Source organism: Acipenser ruthenus, chromosome 20 (genome assembly GCF_902713425.1).
Source record: "Acipenser ruthenus chromosome 20, fAciRut3.2 maternal haplotype, whole genome shotgun sequence".
In the NCBI taxonomy this organism is placed as follows: Eukaryota; Metazoa; Chordata; class Actinopteri; order Acipenseriformes; family Acipenseridae; genus Acipenser; species Acipenser ruthenus.
The window spans coordinates 24,948,736-24,965,812 of record NC_081208.1 but is presented as its reverse complement, the minus strand read 5'-3'; positions in this window follow the sequence as shown (position 1 = coordinate 24,965,812).

The following is a 17,077-nucleotide window of genomic DNA, read 5'->3' as shown; positions in this document are numbered from 1 at the left end:
CAGTCAGCGCTGCTTAATCGGGACGCATGTCCCGAATAAGCAGCTGTCCCAATTAAACGAGAGGCAGTTCAGATGACCTTAGACACACTTTTTTGATTCTTAATGAAATAAAAAAAAAATTATGACATTATGATTAAATGTTAAATACATCATTTAAAATACGAATCCATGTTTTTTTTTCTGTTATTCCGAAACAAAATTAATCGCATATGTGATGTTGACAGCTTTCTTTGCAACAGTAGCCTGAGAAACCACAGGAGGCTCGTCCTTCTTAAAGAGTTCAATGTGGTTTATGCAAGTCACAGCATAATCACGTACTCCCTGCACTGACTGCACTGTGCACTACGCGACCTGTTTTGCTCTGAAAAGCAATCTCTGTTCGTCATTTAAAAATACTGTATCCCAATTAAACCAAGTGACGTCCCAATTAAATGACATAAATAGCATTAGGAAGAACCGTCACCCAGAGTTGTATCCCATTTAATCAGCAATCCCGATTATCAGTATCCTGATTATAAGGATCCCGATTAGGCGGCGCTGATTATATTTACACAATATTTTTCCTTAGCCTTTATTAACTGCAGGTGAATCCTTTCTTTAATCCTAGTACACAAATCCTCCACAAAAGATCAGATTCCTTGAAAGGAATTAATGGAAGGAATCCAAGACGTCAACGAAGCATAGGTCATAGGTCATTTTGCTTTGGTTTGAAAATAGTAGTACTGAATAAAAGGTAATACAACTGCTGGTATGGCCAAGGCCGTAGCCAGCTATGAGGCACCCGAGGCACGGGCCTTGGTTAAAATCATACTAATAATGATTTATTTAGGCTCTTTACATGCTGCTTTGCTGCACAATAAAATGTATTTCATTCCTCATTGTGTGCATTCATTAATTCCCAAGTCTCTGTGCTCTTCAAAATCTTTTACTGTCATTGTAGACTACAGCAACACCATACGACTCAGGTCATACCTCCATAGCTAGTTAAACATGTTCCAATGGCTTCGAAACAACCAAGGATTATTAGCGACTATTTTACAAGGTGCGGCAAATTAATAATGTTAATTAAAAAGAAGTTTATTCCGGAGTTTAGCGAACCAGGTTTATTAATATTCCAATTCTAAAGAGCTAATGGAAGCGGCTTGCAAACTGCAGTCTAGCAGACCCAGTTTATGCAAATTTTAGCAACTCTAATAATAGTTTGGAAGACTCAGGTTGTGAATATTATTATTACTTTAGGTAGGGTTTGGGCATTTTCTTCACAGCAAAAAGGGTCTGAATAAGGCAAAACAGGCAATGCCATCCATATGAAAAGGGTGCCAGCTGTAAACTGAATTGACCAATCAGTGTTACAATGCACACAACATCCACTGTCCCTGCTTCTAATTAAAATGCAGTCACAATGTGCTGTTTGAGGTGATGTGATGGGGGTATTGTGGTGGCACTTGTGTGGCTAGATTGGAACAACGCATGGATGTCCTTATCCACTCAAATATTCAGGAATGCTCAAAGGAAGGAAAGAAAAAACCCAGACTCAGCCAAAAACTTTTCAGATCAGCCAAATGGAAAAACCAGGAGCCTGGAGGAAGGGAAAAACAAGTGCAGCAAATCAGTCCAAACTACATACCAGTACATTTATTAATGGTAGTTACAGAGAGACACCCAGATCTAGAATTCTATGCTCAAGTCTTGATGATTCAAGTCTGTCAATAACCTTGTGATTCAAGTTCAAGTTGGTCTGATGATTTTTTATTGGATATGCCTTTTGTTTGACCCTTGAACTGCTTATAGCGATATAAATGGCATCCAGTAAATTAAAAACTGTCTAACAAAATCCATCTGGTTTCAGTCCAATTGAGATAGACGAAGCAAACAAGAAATTAACAATATGGCTTGGAGCTGTGTTATGCTGGACAGCATTCCAACAATTATAATACAGAACAGATTTAGGCAACGTTTCAAATGTTTCCACATGGAAACAAATGTATCAGAATATTATTCTTTGGTTCAGAATTGCCACCAGCCCAATGTTTTGGTATGATTAACTTCATCCTTCCTGGCACCAACCTGTTAAGACAATTGATCAATTTGTTTGCTATTATCTATTACTTCTATTTCCTAATCGTATCTGTTTGTAACTGCTCTGTTGCTTTTACATGTTGTAATACAACGTCCCAAAACCACATTGGCTCCTTTATCACTACATTAAGGGTCAGTTGTGAATATTGCAACATGTCTCGATAACAGTTAAAATAATACAGAATTGTCCCCTTTACATGTAACTGAGAATTTATTTTTCCAACTATAAATAAGCAGTACATATGATTAATAAGAAAAGTACAGCAGGGAAATGTTGTGTGGAAAATCAGGACACTATATCAAAAAGTGTTTGATACTACAGCTTGTAGGAAATATGGGTCATATATCTTCAGTTATATACATATATATTTCTAATAACCACTATGTTATCTTTTTGTAAAAGGATGGGGAGCCAGCCTGGCAAATGCCTTGAGTTATTGTGTTTGGAGGCTCCAGAACTATTATTATTTTATTTTTTAGCAGATGCCCTTATCCACGGCGACTTACAATTGTTACAAGATATCACAATATTTTTACATACAATTACCCATTTCTACAGTTGGGTTTTTACTGCAGTAATCTAGGTAAAGTACCTTGCTCAAGGGTACAGCAGCAGTGTCCCCCACCTGGGATTGAACCCACAACCCTCCGGTCAAGAGTCCAGAGCCCTAACCACTACTCCACACTACTGCCCTCTATCTGTGACTATATGCGACATTTACTCTGGGGTTACAAACCACATTCCCAGGCATACGAAGGAGGATTGGGTTGAGAGGCTAAGCCAATTATGCAAATCTGTTAAAGAAAAAACATTTTAAATAGAAATAAAAGCTTTGAAATATATCACAGAGATACAAAATACCTGTTTTCCAATCAATTCGAACATCTATATATGATATACTGCATATTTCATTCGTTCTATGGGTCAAGATGACGACAGAGTGAGCGCGCACACAGACATTTATGAGGACTTTAAGCTGATAAAGTGTAAGCAAGGTAGCAGTTTTCTTCCTATTATAAACATATCAGAATGTGGGGTCTGGGCCAGTGGTCAGATTTGAATAGAGAGGGGGAGCTGGAGGCCCAGGGTCACAGGGGAGTCCTAAATAACAATATGTTAGAGGAAGCTGAGAGCCCTGGAGGATCACTTCTGCAGAAAGACGGGAGGTGCTAGTAAATCACCAGCCAAGCTTCCATAGACGGAAAATCTATAAAAAATACAAATATCAAACTCAGCAGTGTTTTATGGTCCCACAATAAATATTTGCAATATGTTGTGGAATAAGTCCAAGTATCTTTTTAAAACGTGTTGCAAATTTACAAATCTTTTAGCAAATTGCTTTTGCTTTTAAAATAAAATAATGATAATTAAAATTTAAAAAAAAACAGTGATAAAAATGGGGTTTTGGGGGGCATTTTATGTATCTTTAGCATTAAATAATTGCACACACAGTAGAGTGTTTAACTGTATGTACTGTACTGCTAAAGCTGTGTGAAAGTGGCAACATTCATTTACAGATATATTGATTTTATTCTGACATGAAGTTAATATATCCCAGACATACCTCTGTTTCAGTTAAGTAACATAACAAAAAAATTGCTTTTAAAAGGCTATGTTGACTATATTTCACAGCTGTGGGATTTGGGTGCTTTCCAGGGCCTATCTATTTTAATTAAAGGATACAGGACCTGCATTTGACTCTTATTTGCAGAAATGAAGGGAGGTTTTCTGGGACAATTGGTTCTGTTTGGGTCAGGATTCGGGTTTCAAAGCATTTCTTCTAAAGAAAAACAAGCCTGTCAACAACTAGCCAAACTGCATATCATGACAGAGCTGTCTGTCTGTCTGTCAGCCATATGGGAAACAATAGCAGCTTCATAGACGTGGATGCAAGGGAGTACAAGGTGACCTGTATCTGTCTTTCTTAAAGGGGAAGGAGCAGGAACACTCCACCATCTCATCCTCCTGTCATCTGAACCTCTTCGCAGTATTTTTTTTACTGCAAACAGAAATTAACTGATAAGAACTTGAGAATTGGTTTATTTTAATGTTTTGATGCACGTTAGCAAAAGGAAGTACTGGTACAGACCAAAACCATCTTATAGAATGAAATCATAATGTACACAATAAAGCAATTTCATTCCCAGAATCCTGGTGCTGTATATGTATGTTTGTGCAACGTGATTGGGTGGTAGACTGCAGATGGAACTGGCGGTGAAGTCTTTCAAGCTTCCTGGAAACTGTTTGGCAATCATCACTGAATCCACAACTTCATTTGCTTTCTTATTTGATGTCACTGGATCTCTGTGTCTAATGATTTAATTTAAGAAATGTCTAACTAATTTTTTTTGTCTTTTTTTCCTCTTTGAAATATGGGTTGTTAGATGGTAATACAGTCGATTATCGGAGAATCACAAAAAGGAGAAATTATTATTCTGTCTTCAGTATCTTGATCCTAAAGTTGATCCTAAAACTTTAGTCCATAATTTCAATGAGGGATGAAGTAATGACATCTTTTGAAATGGGAGGTTTCTGTTTCAATCTCAAGTCACATCAAATATTGGGTGTGCACTGATTAGATGACAATTCAATAGTTTTGTACTATGGGGCAATGATAGAACAAGGGTAGCTACAATGTGTGATCTATTGACAGATCAGCTTAAAACAGGGCCACATAGAGGGAGAGGTTTTTGACTAACCCCAGAAAAGCATGTATAGAAAAAGCTGTGACTTATGGAAACGTTATTCGTCAGGGGCTCTATATTTCCTTGCTGACATTCCTGGGGTTCAATGAATCCCTCCTGTCAATGCTATAGAGTGATGCAAAACTTTTAAGCCATAGCTGTGTATATCAAAGTGCTGGAACTCCTTTACCCAGATTACAATGAGAAAGAATAAACTCTAAATACAAATGCCCTGATGTTAACATGTTCATTGTTATATTGAATGGTGTATCACAAAATCCTGCTTGGTACCAACTTGATACTATGATGTACAGTCCCATTAAATTAGTTATATATACAGTACTGTGCACCCCATTGCTTCTGTGGGTTTACGATAGATTCATCACAGGCGTTTGTGTTGTGTAGTTTGGGCATTGCTTTCCTCAGAGTCTTGTCTATGTTATAACACCGATGAAAACATTAACCAACACTATAGTTTATTTTAGTTTTTACCTGAGGATATGCTCCTGTAAAAACTGATCATGTAAATTGCATTTATTCAATATTTTTTTTTGATGGTTTTTATTTTACTCCCCAATTTCCTGTTCAAGTTAAATGCCTCTTTTCATCCACCGAATCTAAGAACAGATGTTACCGAGTTACTGAACCCTGGACGCACAGGAGCCTAACCAACAAGGGTCACTGAAGCATGATGAAGGGACTACCCTCAGCCAGTTTTACTACCTAACCTTGGGGGGTGGGATTTTGTATTCGTGCCTTTACCCATCAGTGATGTCTATGACTGGTAAAGGTGGTGTTTTCTGTAATTTTTCTCTTTTTATGTATGGTTGTTTTATCAGTTTCGTGCTTGCTTTTAAACACTTTACAATAATGGCACCCACGTTCATCTAGGCTTCCTCTTTAGTTCATAGAGTCCTGTGGAGACACAGCAAACTACTTGAGTCCCTCCTAATACTTAGCTTAGTAATAAGAGAAACAGAAATAAAATCAAATTAAATCCAGCTCTATAGTTATCCTCTGAAAAAACAGAAGACCTGGTAGTGACAAAAGACTTTGTTATAACCTGTAGCAGGATAGTGTTGCAGTCAAGGCCGGTCAGCGGTGGGAAAGTAAACCCAGAGTCAGACGCTGCAGTTTTAAGTGCTTTAGTGCACTTATTATTCAATAACAGAAAACAAAACAAAGAAACAAGGCACAGGTGCCAAAATAAAGCAAGTTTAATGAAAAACAGATACTACTACTCAGGCTGGGCATTGGCCTTCACGAAACAGACTCAAAAACACAGTACAAACACTCGCCCAAACGCCTCTCCCCAAACAAAGGATTTCTTCTTGCTTTTCTACCATGTGGCTGGGTCCTGATTGATGATCAATGATTAAATCAAGACCCAGCCACATTCCACATGTGTATTCGGCAGGGATGGAATTCACCCCATCCTTGCCTAAATAAAACCATCCCTGCACTATTTACAGCGGCAGAGCTTCCACCCTGACACATAACCCATAACATGTTAAGGCCATTGAAATTTCTCCGTAACCCAACACCTGCAATTTTTTGAAAGCTATGTGGGAAGCATGCCAAATAAAATAAGAATAATTTGAGATAATAGTACTTGTTTTCATGCTTATATCTTACAGAATCAGTCAATAATATGATTTTTCTTAACTATATTTAAATATGTTTTAGCAGCAGTGACACTGGGCATTCCTTTATCAGGACAAGATAATCATAATAAAAAGTAATAAATTGCCTCATTACTCCTTCATCTTCATTTCAGTCCCATTCTAAGAGCAACACAGTTAGGAGTTTAAATAAAGTGCTGGATTGCCTCCAGCTTGCTCTTCCTTTCTCTAAAAGTCCACAATAAAGCAAGAAAAGGGGGCATCTGTGCTATTCACCAATTGACTGCAATGGCTCTGGGTTTACAAATAAATGAAGCCATCAGTTTGGAAGTACACAGAAAAAAAACATGTTTGAAATGACTGATGGTCTGTGTTTGTAATAATAATTGGTAACAGTGTCTAGTTCAGGCTGGGTACTATAAATACTGCTCTGAAAAGAACACTCAGTATTACAGTCACGGGTGACAGTAAACGATTCTTTTTTTTTTTCTTTTTTTTTTTTTTTTTTACCTTGTATCCTGAAGGCACAATTTTACAATTCACTGTCCGATGTTGTTATCTGTGTCTCTGATATTTTACCTTAACAAAAAATAATACAAAACAATTCTGTGCACACGCAGACGGTTTAGTGTCCCGCTGCTCCTTGTCTATGAACAAAGTCCTTTTCTTTTAAAAAAAGACAGCTGTAGACAGCTCCTTTCCTTTTTAACTTTTATAACCTAATTAAAATAAAGTGTTCTGATACTTACTTGTGTTGTTGTCTTTGGGTCTGGATGCTGTTCCCCTCTGTTGATATTCAAACCTGGGTGCAAAGAAAAGGAAATATAAACTTGATATACATGTTAACTAGGAATTCCTTATTTTCCCTAAACATAAGGAGACGTAGTTGGTACTACTGGGGTGATAGAGTTTTCTCTGTCATTTCAAAATGTATTTGTTATCTGCTGTATTATTGAATTGTATTTTGTCACACTTGTACTTGCTTGAACCAAAGTCATTGTATTCATCATTGTATTTATCTTGGTCTTAATTGTATTATTACTTGCACTGTGATTCTTGAAATGTATTTGTTTACGACTGTAAGTCGCCCTGGATAAGGGCGTCTGCTAATAAATAAATAATAATAATAAGGCTATTGGGCAGGTGGTCGCCGCGACACTTGGCTTTGGGCGGCAGGATCAACAAAGGCTGACAGTATCTGATCCACCATGCTGGGGAAAGGTGAAGTTCCTGGGTCATCTGATTCAACATGAGGGAGTCTCCCCTGATCCAGACAAAGTAGTAGCGGTGCACGATTGATCCCGTCCAAGGACTGTTCGCCAGGTACAGTCCTTCTTAGGATTTACCGGCTATTATCGGCGGTTTATCACACGATTTGCCTGTATTGCAGGACCGCTCCATGCATTGTTAGTAGGTATGGCTCAAGATGGGAAGCGGCGAGGTTGTGGACGGGAAGTATATTGGACCTCGGAGTGCGAAGTTGCTTTTAATCAACTGAAACAGGAACTTACTCAAGCCCTAGTGCTTGCCTTTGCTGACTTTTATCTGCATTTTACTGTTTACACGGATGCCAGCAAGCGAGGGCTTTGAGCTGTGCTGTCCCAATACCAAAATGGGAAATAAGGTGTAATCACCTATGCAAGCAGGAGCTTGCATCCTTTGGAGAGGAATGATATGAACTATACCTCTTTTAAATTGGAGCTCTCAGGTTTAAAGCGGGCAGTAGCTGAAAAATTTAGAGAATACTTGACTGGAGCTAAGTTTGTGGGTTTTTTTTTTACTGATAATAACCCATTAGCTCACACCCACATGCCAAGACTTGGGGCAGTAGAGCAGCGTTGGGCAGCCCAACTTGCGAATTTTCAATTTGAAATAAAGTGTTGATCTGGTAAAAATAATGCAAATGCGGATGCTCTTTCCAGGCTCCCTGTGGAATGACATGTCATATCGATGGAGGGAGAAGCAAGGGTGCAGGTGTCCTCCCAGGCCATCACTAGTAGAGAAGAGACGTCGAGTTGGGGTTGAGACCTGGAGAAGTGGCAACAGGAGCAGGTTTGTGACCCTGGTATAACACACTTTCATTGATGGTTTTGAATACATTTTACACATTGAATTGTAACTCATCAAGCTTGTGAATCAATCCATTTGAAAAAAAAAGGGTTTCATTGACGTACTCTGATTGCGTAAAACTGTAATAAAAAAGAATGAATAAGAATTCATATAAATTAATACAAAACAGATGGGACTTAAGTGATCTTAAACTGCCGTATTATATTTATAGCACAGTTGGACTTTGTGTTTGAATTTAAAAAGGCCATAATCTTAAAGCCTTTGCTCTAATGTTTAACTTTTTTGAAAGGAGAAAATCCACTGTTCATTTTACAATATTCTACAATCAAACAAAAATGGTCTGCTTTTGCCTACAGTGTTATAAAGTTTCTTCAAAGTTTGACCTCTTCATTTGTCTCAACTTGAATCAATGTTCTGCAACTATGGGGCCTCAATTTCACCAGTGCTGAATCTTGGATGTCTATGGAAAGACACAATCTGGTTCATGTCATTATTTCCTTTGGAGGATTAATACTAAGCTTAAAGGCATTCAGAGTTCAACTACAATAGGGCTGTATACATTGTATTGGTGGTTTATTAATTAATAAAGGTTTACACCTTCATAAACTCAAAACCTTCTTGCACCAACCCTATAAAATATCTCTAGAATAAGCCTTTAATGGAATGCTATAGTGCCAGATCACCCATTTAAATAGACAACTGGCCTTGAAATGTTATAAAAATGCTATTATTGTAAGTACTGTATATTAAGCCTGTCCTGGTTACAAAAGCAAAGTTTGTGGGGAATAATAGCCATTTTCTACACTTTTGAGGCATAAGCAATTAGGAAATAACACTTACTACCCAGGAACAAAAATTGTGTTACATAGTGTAATTCCATCCTATATTTTACTTTTTCTTACTTCATATGAACCATAGCAACCAGAAAACATCTGCACCTTTTCAGCAACTCAAGTCTTTGATGAATGTTTCTTCTTCCTCTCTCTTTTGTCTTCTTTTTTTGTAGGTATGCAGTTCAGTAATGAGTCTGGATGCTCCATGATGACAGGATTACGGTTAGTATGACCGACTATGGACAGGAAGCATCCAAAAACCACAGTAAAGACTGTTTAGCCAAACTAAGCCCTCATTAGCATAAACAAAGGCTTTTATACAAACGTGCTGACCCGAGTTGATCTCCAGGTCAGATAAACTTACTTGTGTCTGCGTTCTTTTACAACCAAACAATGAATTAATTTAAGTCAGAGAAGCATATTTTAAAATACAAAAAAAGTCATTTGACTTGAAGATGCTTGTCTACCTGACTTTAGTTATTATAGTTTTACCACTGGAACTTTAAAAAAAAAAAAATCTATATCAACCCTATATCAACTGTTTGACAAGACCTGGATCAATTAGATGTAAAAAAGGACAATCAATGATCTATATTGATCCCAGGCCTCAACTAACCCATGCTTTCAATATGCCCACCCCATCCCACTGGGCAGACCTGATCCTCGTTTAACCTTGAACACCCCATGGAACCAAATCATCCCCGGCAGCACCCCTATTGCTGGAATAAGAGGCAGCCATATGTGGTGCACCACTGTTCTATAACAGCCTCTGTTACATTACAATGGAGCAGCCACAGTAATTACCCAGCTTTATTACAGCTAGGAAACGCCCTGACTGGCACACACTGCTGGAGATGCATACAGAAGAGTTTTTATTTTGAGCTTTTTAATAATAATGTCTGCGTGAATAATGATTCTATTTGGCTAACAAACAAAACGTTTCTATTTTAGAGATTGGGTGGAACAAAAAAATAATTAATTATATAAATGACACCCACAGTCTTGATTTAGGGTTAAGAACACAAAGAAAACAAATGATGACAGTGCTGCGGGATGGGTCCCATGCTGTTCTTTCTTTTATTTAGTTAAACAGTTGCTTATTTGTCAAATATGAATTGTTCCATTTGGAATTCATTAGATTTTTAATATTCTATTTACATTTTAAACTCAGCAGTGGGCCTCCTTCCAATAAGCCCCTCCTATGCCCCTGCTCCAATCAAATTACACTGAGACTGAAATCCACACAACATTAACTCTAATAAACCTACTCTACTTATTTTTCTTCACCCATTGTTTGGGTTCAGTGTTTTTGGAAATCTGTAAGATTTTTGTATTATAATAAAGGTGGTTATTTAACACAAGATTGTCCTGACTGAATAGCCAATTCAACTTGTGTTACAATTAAATCATATAATTAATTTTTTTTTAAATTTTATTTTAAAGTAATAAATACATTTTAAGTCAATTGCAGGACTCCCAAATAACCTATGATACAGCAATTTTGGCAGATCTTTCCAATGCTATCCAGAATGCAAAGAATTGAAGCAATGGAGCAGTGACGTGTTTGTAATGTGAAGCAATCAAACCATATACTGCTAACCACTACATTTCACACATACTGTTCATGATTAAAAAACAACTGGGTACAAGTATAAGCAAGTGAAGTAGCCACATGCCTGGTTAATGCCTTGACTTTCAGGATGACATGAGCTGAAACATTACTAATTGACTTGGAGTATTTTCAACACATGCGTTTTTAGACACTTTGAAAATAGGCTGCTTAGTTTCTTATCGTTTTTCCTTTTAAAATTATTACTCGGAATTTGAATGTTCAACAATGGAAACAGGAAGTGTAGAAATTCTAAGAATATTGTACGCCATGTTCTGTAACAAGATGTCTGAACCTTATGTTGTTGATCAATAAAACTAAATCAAACCAGAGCTCCTGCCATTAGCCAGATTATTTCTCACTGGCTGCGCCCTCCAGACATCAGTTGCTCCCCCTGATGGGAGCCAAGTCTCTCATTTTTTATTTGTTTGGTTCATCTTTCTGGCAACGCAGGATCTGACTTATTCCCGGCCCTTTAAGTCCCTCAACGAGCATTTATTACCAAAAAGGAACGAAATTAGGAAGACCATGTCACAGACAGGCCAGTTTAATTTATAACAGCAAAGCTTTACTATGAGATAACAAGTTCTCTGAGTGCATTCCTGGGGACTGCACTATTAAAAGATACATATATGGTATATGTTATTGCACTAAATTGTAGTGCAATAAAATGCTTTTTTTGTATTGGAACATTTCTGACTTTCAAATCTTGGGGTGCGTCCGCTTGTTACTGGACTTGCAGTTCAAAATCCATTATGAAAGATCATTGTTGAATTCCTCTTTCAGAAAAACAAAAGTAAAGTAATATTTTTTTTGGGGGGGGTGGGGGGGTTGTATTATCAGATTTATCACATAGATGCAATGCGGTCTCTTATTGAAATAAATGTTTCCATTGAGTCACACATGCTTGACTGGGAACAATACCTATATGATTACCCAATCTTCAAATGCGTTAAAAACAGGCTAGAGCAACAAATCATATCCCAGCAGGTGTATACGATTAGAAGGATCCCTAGTTCGCCTCAAAAATGAAACATTCAAAACATATGTCAAAGGAAATAGTGAGAATAATATCTACACAACTTGTGTTTATTTGTTCTATGGTGACCGTTTCCAACAGGGTTGGTTAGGGATGGGCAAGTCAGTATTAAACACCTACTGGTCACAAAGAATATAATACATTATATATACATTATCCAGATCAAATATTATATTACTGTATCATTTTTATTTTTTGGGTGTTGGCCAATTTGAACAAGTATTTACTGGCCTCTTACTGGTCTCCCAATATGTATATAAAATCCCAAACCAGGTTTAAAGCATTAGAATAATTGAGGAGAAGAGACAGCAAACTGATTTTAGGAACTTACAGTAAAGGGTTTTTTTTATTGGACCTATTAAGCAAGTTCTAGGCTTGAGAATGTCAGAAGTAATTCCACCGCAGAGCAGCCTTTTCCTTTTATTTCTTACCCATAAAAATGTCATAAAAGAGACACAAGAAAATATCTATGTCAGTATTGCTTTCATTTGCTGGTTTTTGTTGAAAAGCAGGGGGCCCGACATGAGGCTTAAATAAACCAGAGAGCCGCAGTCTGCTTTAGATTAGGAGCCTGGCGATGTAGGGATGAATGAGCATTTTATTCAGTGCCCTGGAGATAATATTGCAAACCGGTCACTACAACAAACCATTGTTTTAGTTGGCTGATAAAGAGATTTTACTAACACGTGAGACAAATTGAGGACATTAATTAATTGATTAATTCAAGATTTTCAAGATAACACCAATTTTTTGTTATCCCAACAGTATTATAGTAACACAGAAACAATAAAGAACAATACTGTACATAAGGGACGACAGGTACATAAGTCCCATGCTTGAATGTACATATGTTGAAAATGACAAACTTTTTTTTTTTTTTTCATCAAAACAGTGATCTTACATATAAGTTTTATTTAGCGGGTTGTACAATGACTGTCGCAGGTCTGCAGGTTTTAATGTCAATTTGCGGGTCACTTCGGAGAATCAAATATCAATATGAATTTGTCATAGTTTCGTAGTTTTTCATAGATTGGCCAGTAGAGGGAGACAGCGTGTCAGGAAATGTACAGAAGGCCTGGTGTCAGGAACATTGCTATTCTATACTTCCATTCCCAATCTCTTTTCTTCATCCTTGTGGCAATGTGCCCAGCCCATGTGTGCATTTCTATATTGTATGTTGCGTGTGGTGGGTTAATGTTGGTGTATAGAGATGGCTGCACGGGATATAAATGGGTGTGTGCAGCACGAGTTATTTAAAATGTATAATTGTATTTAGGCACGGGATTGCACTCACTTCACGTGCATTTAAAGTATATAATATGTGAGCACGAGGTTGCACATAATTAATTCACGTGCTGGGATTCAAGTGAATAATTAATTAGTAATTGAATCCCAGCACAACAGTATATATAGCTGCACGTTACTCACTCGGGGTTGTGTGTTCAGGGCGAAAGAACGGGAGAGAGTGAGGAGAAAGTAAAAAGTAAGCAATTGCTACGTGGTGCTGGAGGACCAGCATGGTACGTGTTTGTTTAGTGTTCGTCAGCCAGCCGTGTGACAGTCCTTTAAACTCCTGTATGTTAAAAAAAAGGGATAGAATTTAGGACAAAAACAGCTAGAATTAACTGGGCAGGGTTGCAAACCAACAGAAAGCTGAGAATTTAATTGGGGAGATTGATCAAGGAGGTTTTCAGCAACACTGTCTGTCCATGTTGTTTATTTTCCCTGGAATTACATATAAGGCATTTCTAGGAAATCTAGGCTCAGTCTGTGTTCATCTTACAAAAGCATAATTACTGCAGGAGTCAAAGATTAATGTAAAACAGGGCTGGACTTCATTGCACTGGAATTACCATGTGTTAATGCCTAAATACTTACTTTACCAAATAAATACAGTGGCTATGAATTGTAAATATCTAAAATAGGCTAATAATATTTGCCGTGACTCTCTGTATTTTGTTTTTTTGATTAACAAATGATCACAAACACTGTAACAACGAGCAGCTGTATTAACCACGCACTCGCTCCAAACTGAAAAGGGCCCTTTACAGTTAGAGCATAATATTACAGGCATTGTCGGACAGCTGTTTGGGTCATATCCCTTTGAAACTAAAAGCTTTTCCTTTTTGTATTTTTTTTTTAAATTTCTCTCTTCATAGTGGTCAATACAAAACATCTGTTATTATTTATCCTGAAAGCTGGTTTACAAATGAGAGCAGAGAAATGGTTATCCTTTTTTGTTCAACAGCTGCACCAACAAACCTGTGGGGTTTGAAAATCTCATTGCTGAATAAAAACAGAGACAACCTAATTAATTTTTTTTTTTCTCTTGTGACCAAAGATGGAAAGGGTAATGCAATATAACATAACAATAAAACACTATACATTTTAATAATATAATATATAGTTCAGTTTTAACATCCTAAGGAAATAATATGAAGATACTGTAGTTAAAATAGATACTGTATCTGAACTCCAGTTTCCCAAACACCTGTTATCCAGACTCCCTGGTAACATATATATACATTTTGTGCCTAATTATTTTATCCCCTTTTTCCCCAATTAGAATGTCCAATTATGTTCCGTTACCACAGCAACTCCCCAAAACAGATCAGGAGACCCAAAGATCAGTGGTCGCCCTGCGATCCCACCACCAAGACACTCAACAGGGAATGTTGGGAAGATACCAGCCCCTGGACAAAGCTTGGCTCTGCAGATGTCCACTTTAGCTCATCGGATGTGCCAGAGCCGATGCGGAGCTCCCTATGGAACCCATAGGGAAGATTGACAACGTCACAAAGCCAGGAATCTGTGCTCCCCTGACTGTATGACAGACCCCACAAAACAACGCCAAGACCCCCCAGATTAACAGATATCCTGCGATTTTTAGATTATCAAAATAGACACTGTTGTGTCATGCACAAACCATCTTGTGTGTTTACAGTACAGAACTATACATTATTATTTATTTATTAGCAGATACCCTTATCCAGGGTGACTTACAATTGTTACAAGATATCACATTATTTTTACATACAATTACATTATTTTTTACACACAATTATCCATTTATATAGTTGGGTTTTTACTGGAGCAATCTAGGTAAGTACCTTTTCAAGGGTACAACAGCTGTGTTCTCCACCTGGGATTGAACCCACGACCCTCCGGTCAAGAGTCCAGAGCCCTAACCACTACTCCACACTGCCGCACTAAAGGTACTAGGATAAGCATAAGACAAGATTTATATGTTAGGAATTCCTTATTCCAAATTTTACAGTAATAATTTGATAATTCAACCCACTTGATTTAATTAAAAGGGTCTGGATACCGAGGGAATATTTGCATGCAGGTTAAATGCAGGTGAGCGATTGTGACAGTGAAGAGAAAACTCAGGGATGGGACACTGTGCTGGGAAAGTAAATCTATCCAGTGTGTTGAACTTCACTTTGGCACTGCGGTTTGTCTTTTGGATGTCCTTATTAGAGAAAGACATCATGGACTCATTAAAGGTAGTTCGAATAAATGATTGTTGTGTGAGAGACATTGAAAGTAGATGATGCACAATGATTCATTAGAGGAAAGTGCTGTCCTTGATTTTAAGAGATGAAAGACAAAGAACACACCGTCCATTCAATCAGATCCAACCCATTAGAGCAACAGCATACTCTTGCATTTATTATTTAATATTCAGTGATAGCACTCAACAGCTACAATGCAAACAGTTACCTGGCCAAGAGCTCATGGATTTTCTGCTTATAGTTCCCTTACGCTAATTGATTTACAGCACTGAATTAAAAGGGATTCTTGGAACTCTTACTTTAATTTCTTAATCTGTGTTCCATCCCTGGGACCACACAGAGGTTAGTTACCAAGGGCTTCCTGTTCCTACAACTTCCTGTTTCTACGACTTCCTGCTTGCAATGGCCTAACAGTATAAATGAAGCAGGCAGAATGTTCAAATCAAATGAGCCAAGGATTCAGGTTCTGCTGTATTCAGACGACCAACTTTTAAAACATAAAAATTAAAATGGCAGCAACATTTTAATAGAAAAATAGTTGGAGCAATTGAAAATGATTGAATAGAGAACAGTATATAAGATAATAGCATATGAATTGATTGGTTTAGGATCGACTGAAGGCTATTTCTTCACATAGTTTAAGATCAATTTATCCTGAAGAAATAAAAATATATTGTCTACACTTGTGTCATGAAAAACAGATCCCATTATATTGTATCTTAGTTAAACCAGTTCTGATTTAATTCCCCTACTGATATTGACTCAGACATATTTGGGTCAGAAGTACCTCTCCCATTTTATAGCAAATAGAACCACCTCAGATTACCTCACAGTCTTATTATTGAGAGGTAACAAGCACAGGTACAGTAGAACAATGGTGTGGTTGATGGCTGTAGTTGAATGTGTGTTCATTCACTATAGTCAGTCTGCTTGACTAATTAGACTCGGTTAGTGGCAAATATCTATGCTTCACTGACAAGAACCATCTTCAACTGAATAAAAATGAGGCAAGTGATAATGTTTCCAGTGTGAACAAAAGGCAAGAAAATGGATTCTAAAACCTTGGTTTGCACTCCTTTAATGACAACGTTGCTTTGGAAACTGGAAATGTGTTTCTATGGGCTGAAAGTTAACAAAACTGTGAAAATAACACACAAAATAAATCCAAGAAGCAAAACCCAACACCAGCTGTAGAAATATTTGTTTATTTAGCAGAAATAACCAAATGCCAAGGTCATTCCTTAGCAATACAGTAGCAATGCAGTAGATCTTAACTGCAGGTGAATACGGTACTAGGGGTGTAAATTGTTTTTTCCTTTAAAAATGTGTTTTCTATGTCCTCTCCACAGTGAGCCTTGGGTGCCATCTGGTGGTAGCTTTTAATCCTGCATGCAGAGCTAAATCCAGTCATATTGAATCGGCTAAAAGCATTGCCTTATCCCCTGTTGGGAGGCTCTCAGTAATCAGTGTGGTTTATTAAATCAAAGCATTGGGATCCATCACCTTGTGCATAGTAAAAGGCAGAAGCTGTGTGGCTGAGGAAAAATACATTCCAGAGTGGACAATGGCAGGGAAAGCAGGGTGAAGGTGACGGCTGATGTCAATAATAAATAAATAAAGAG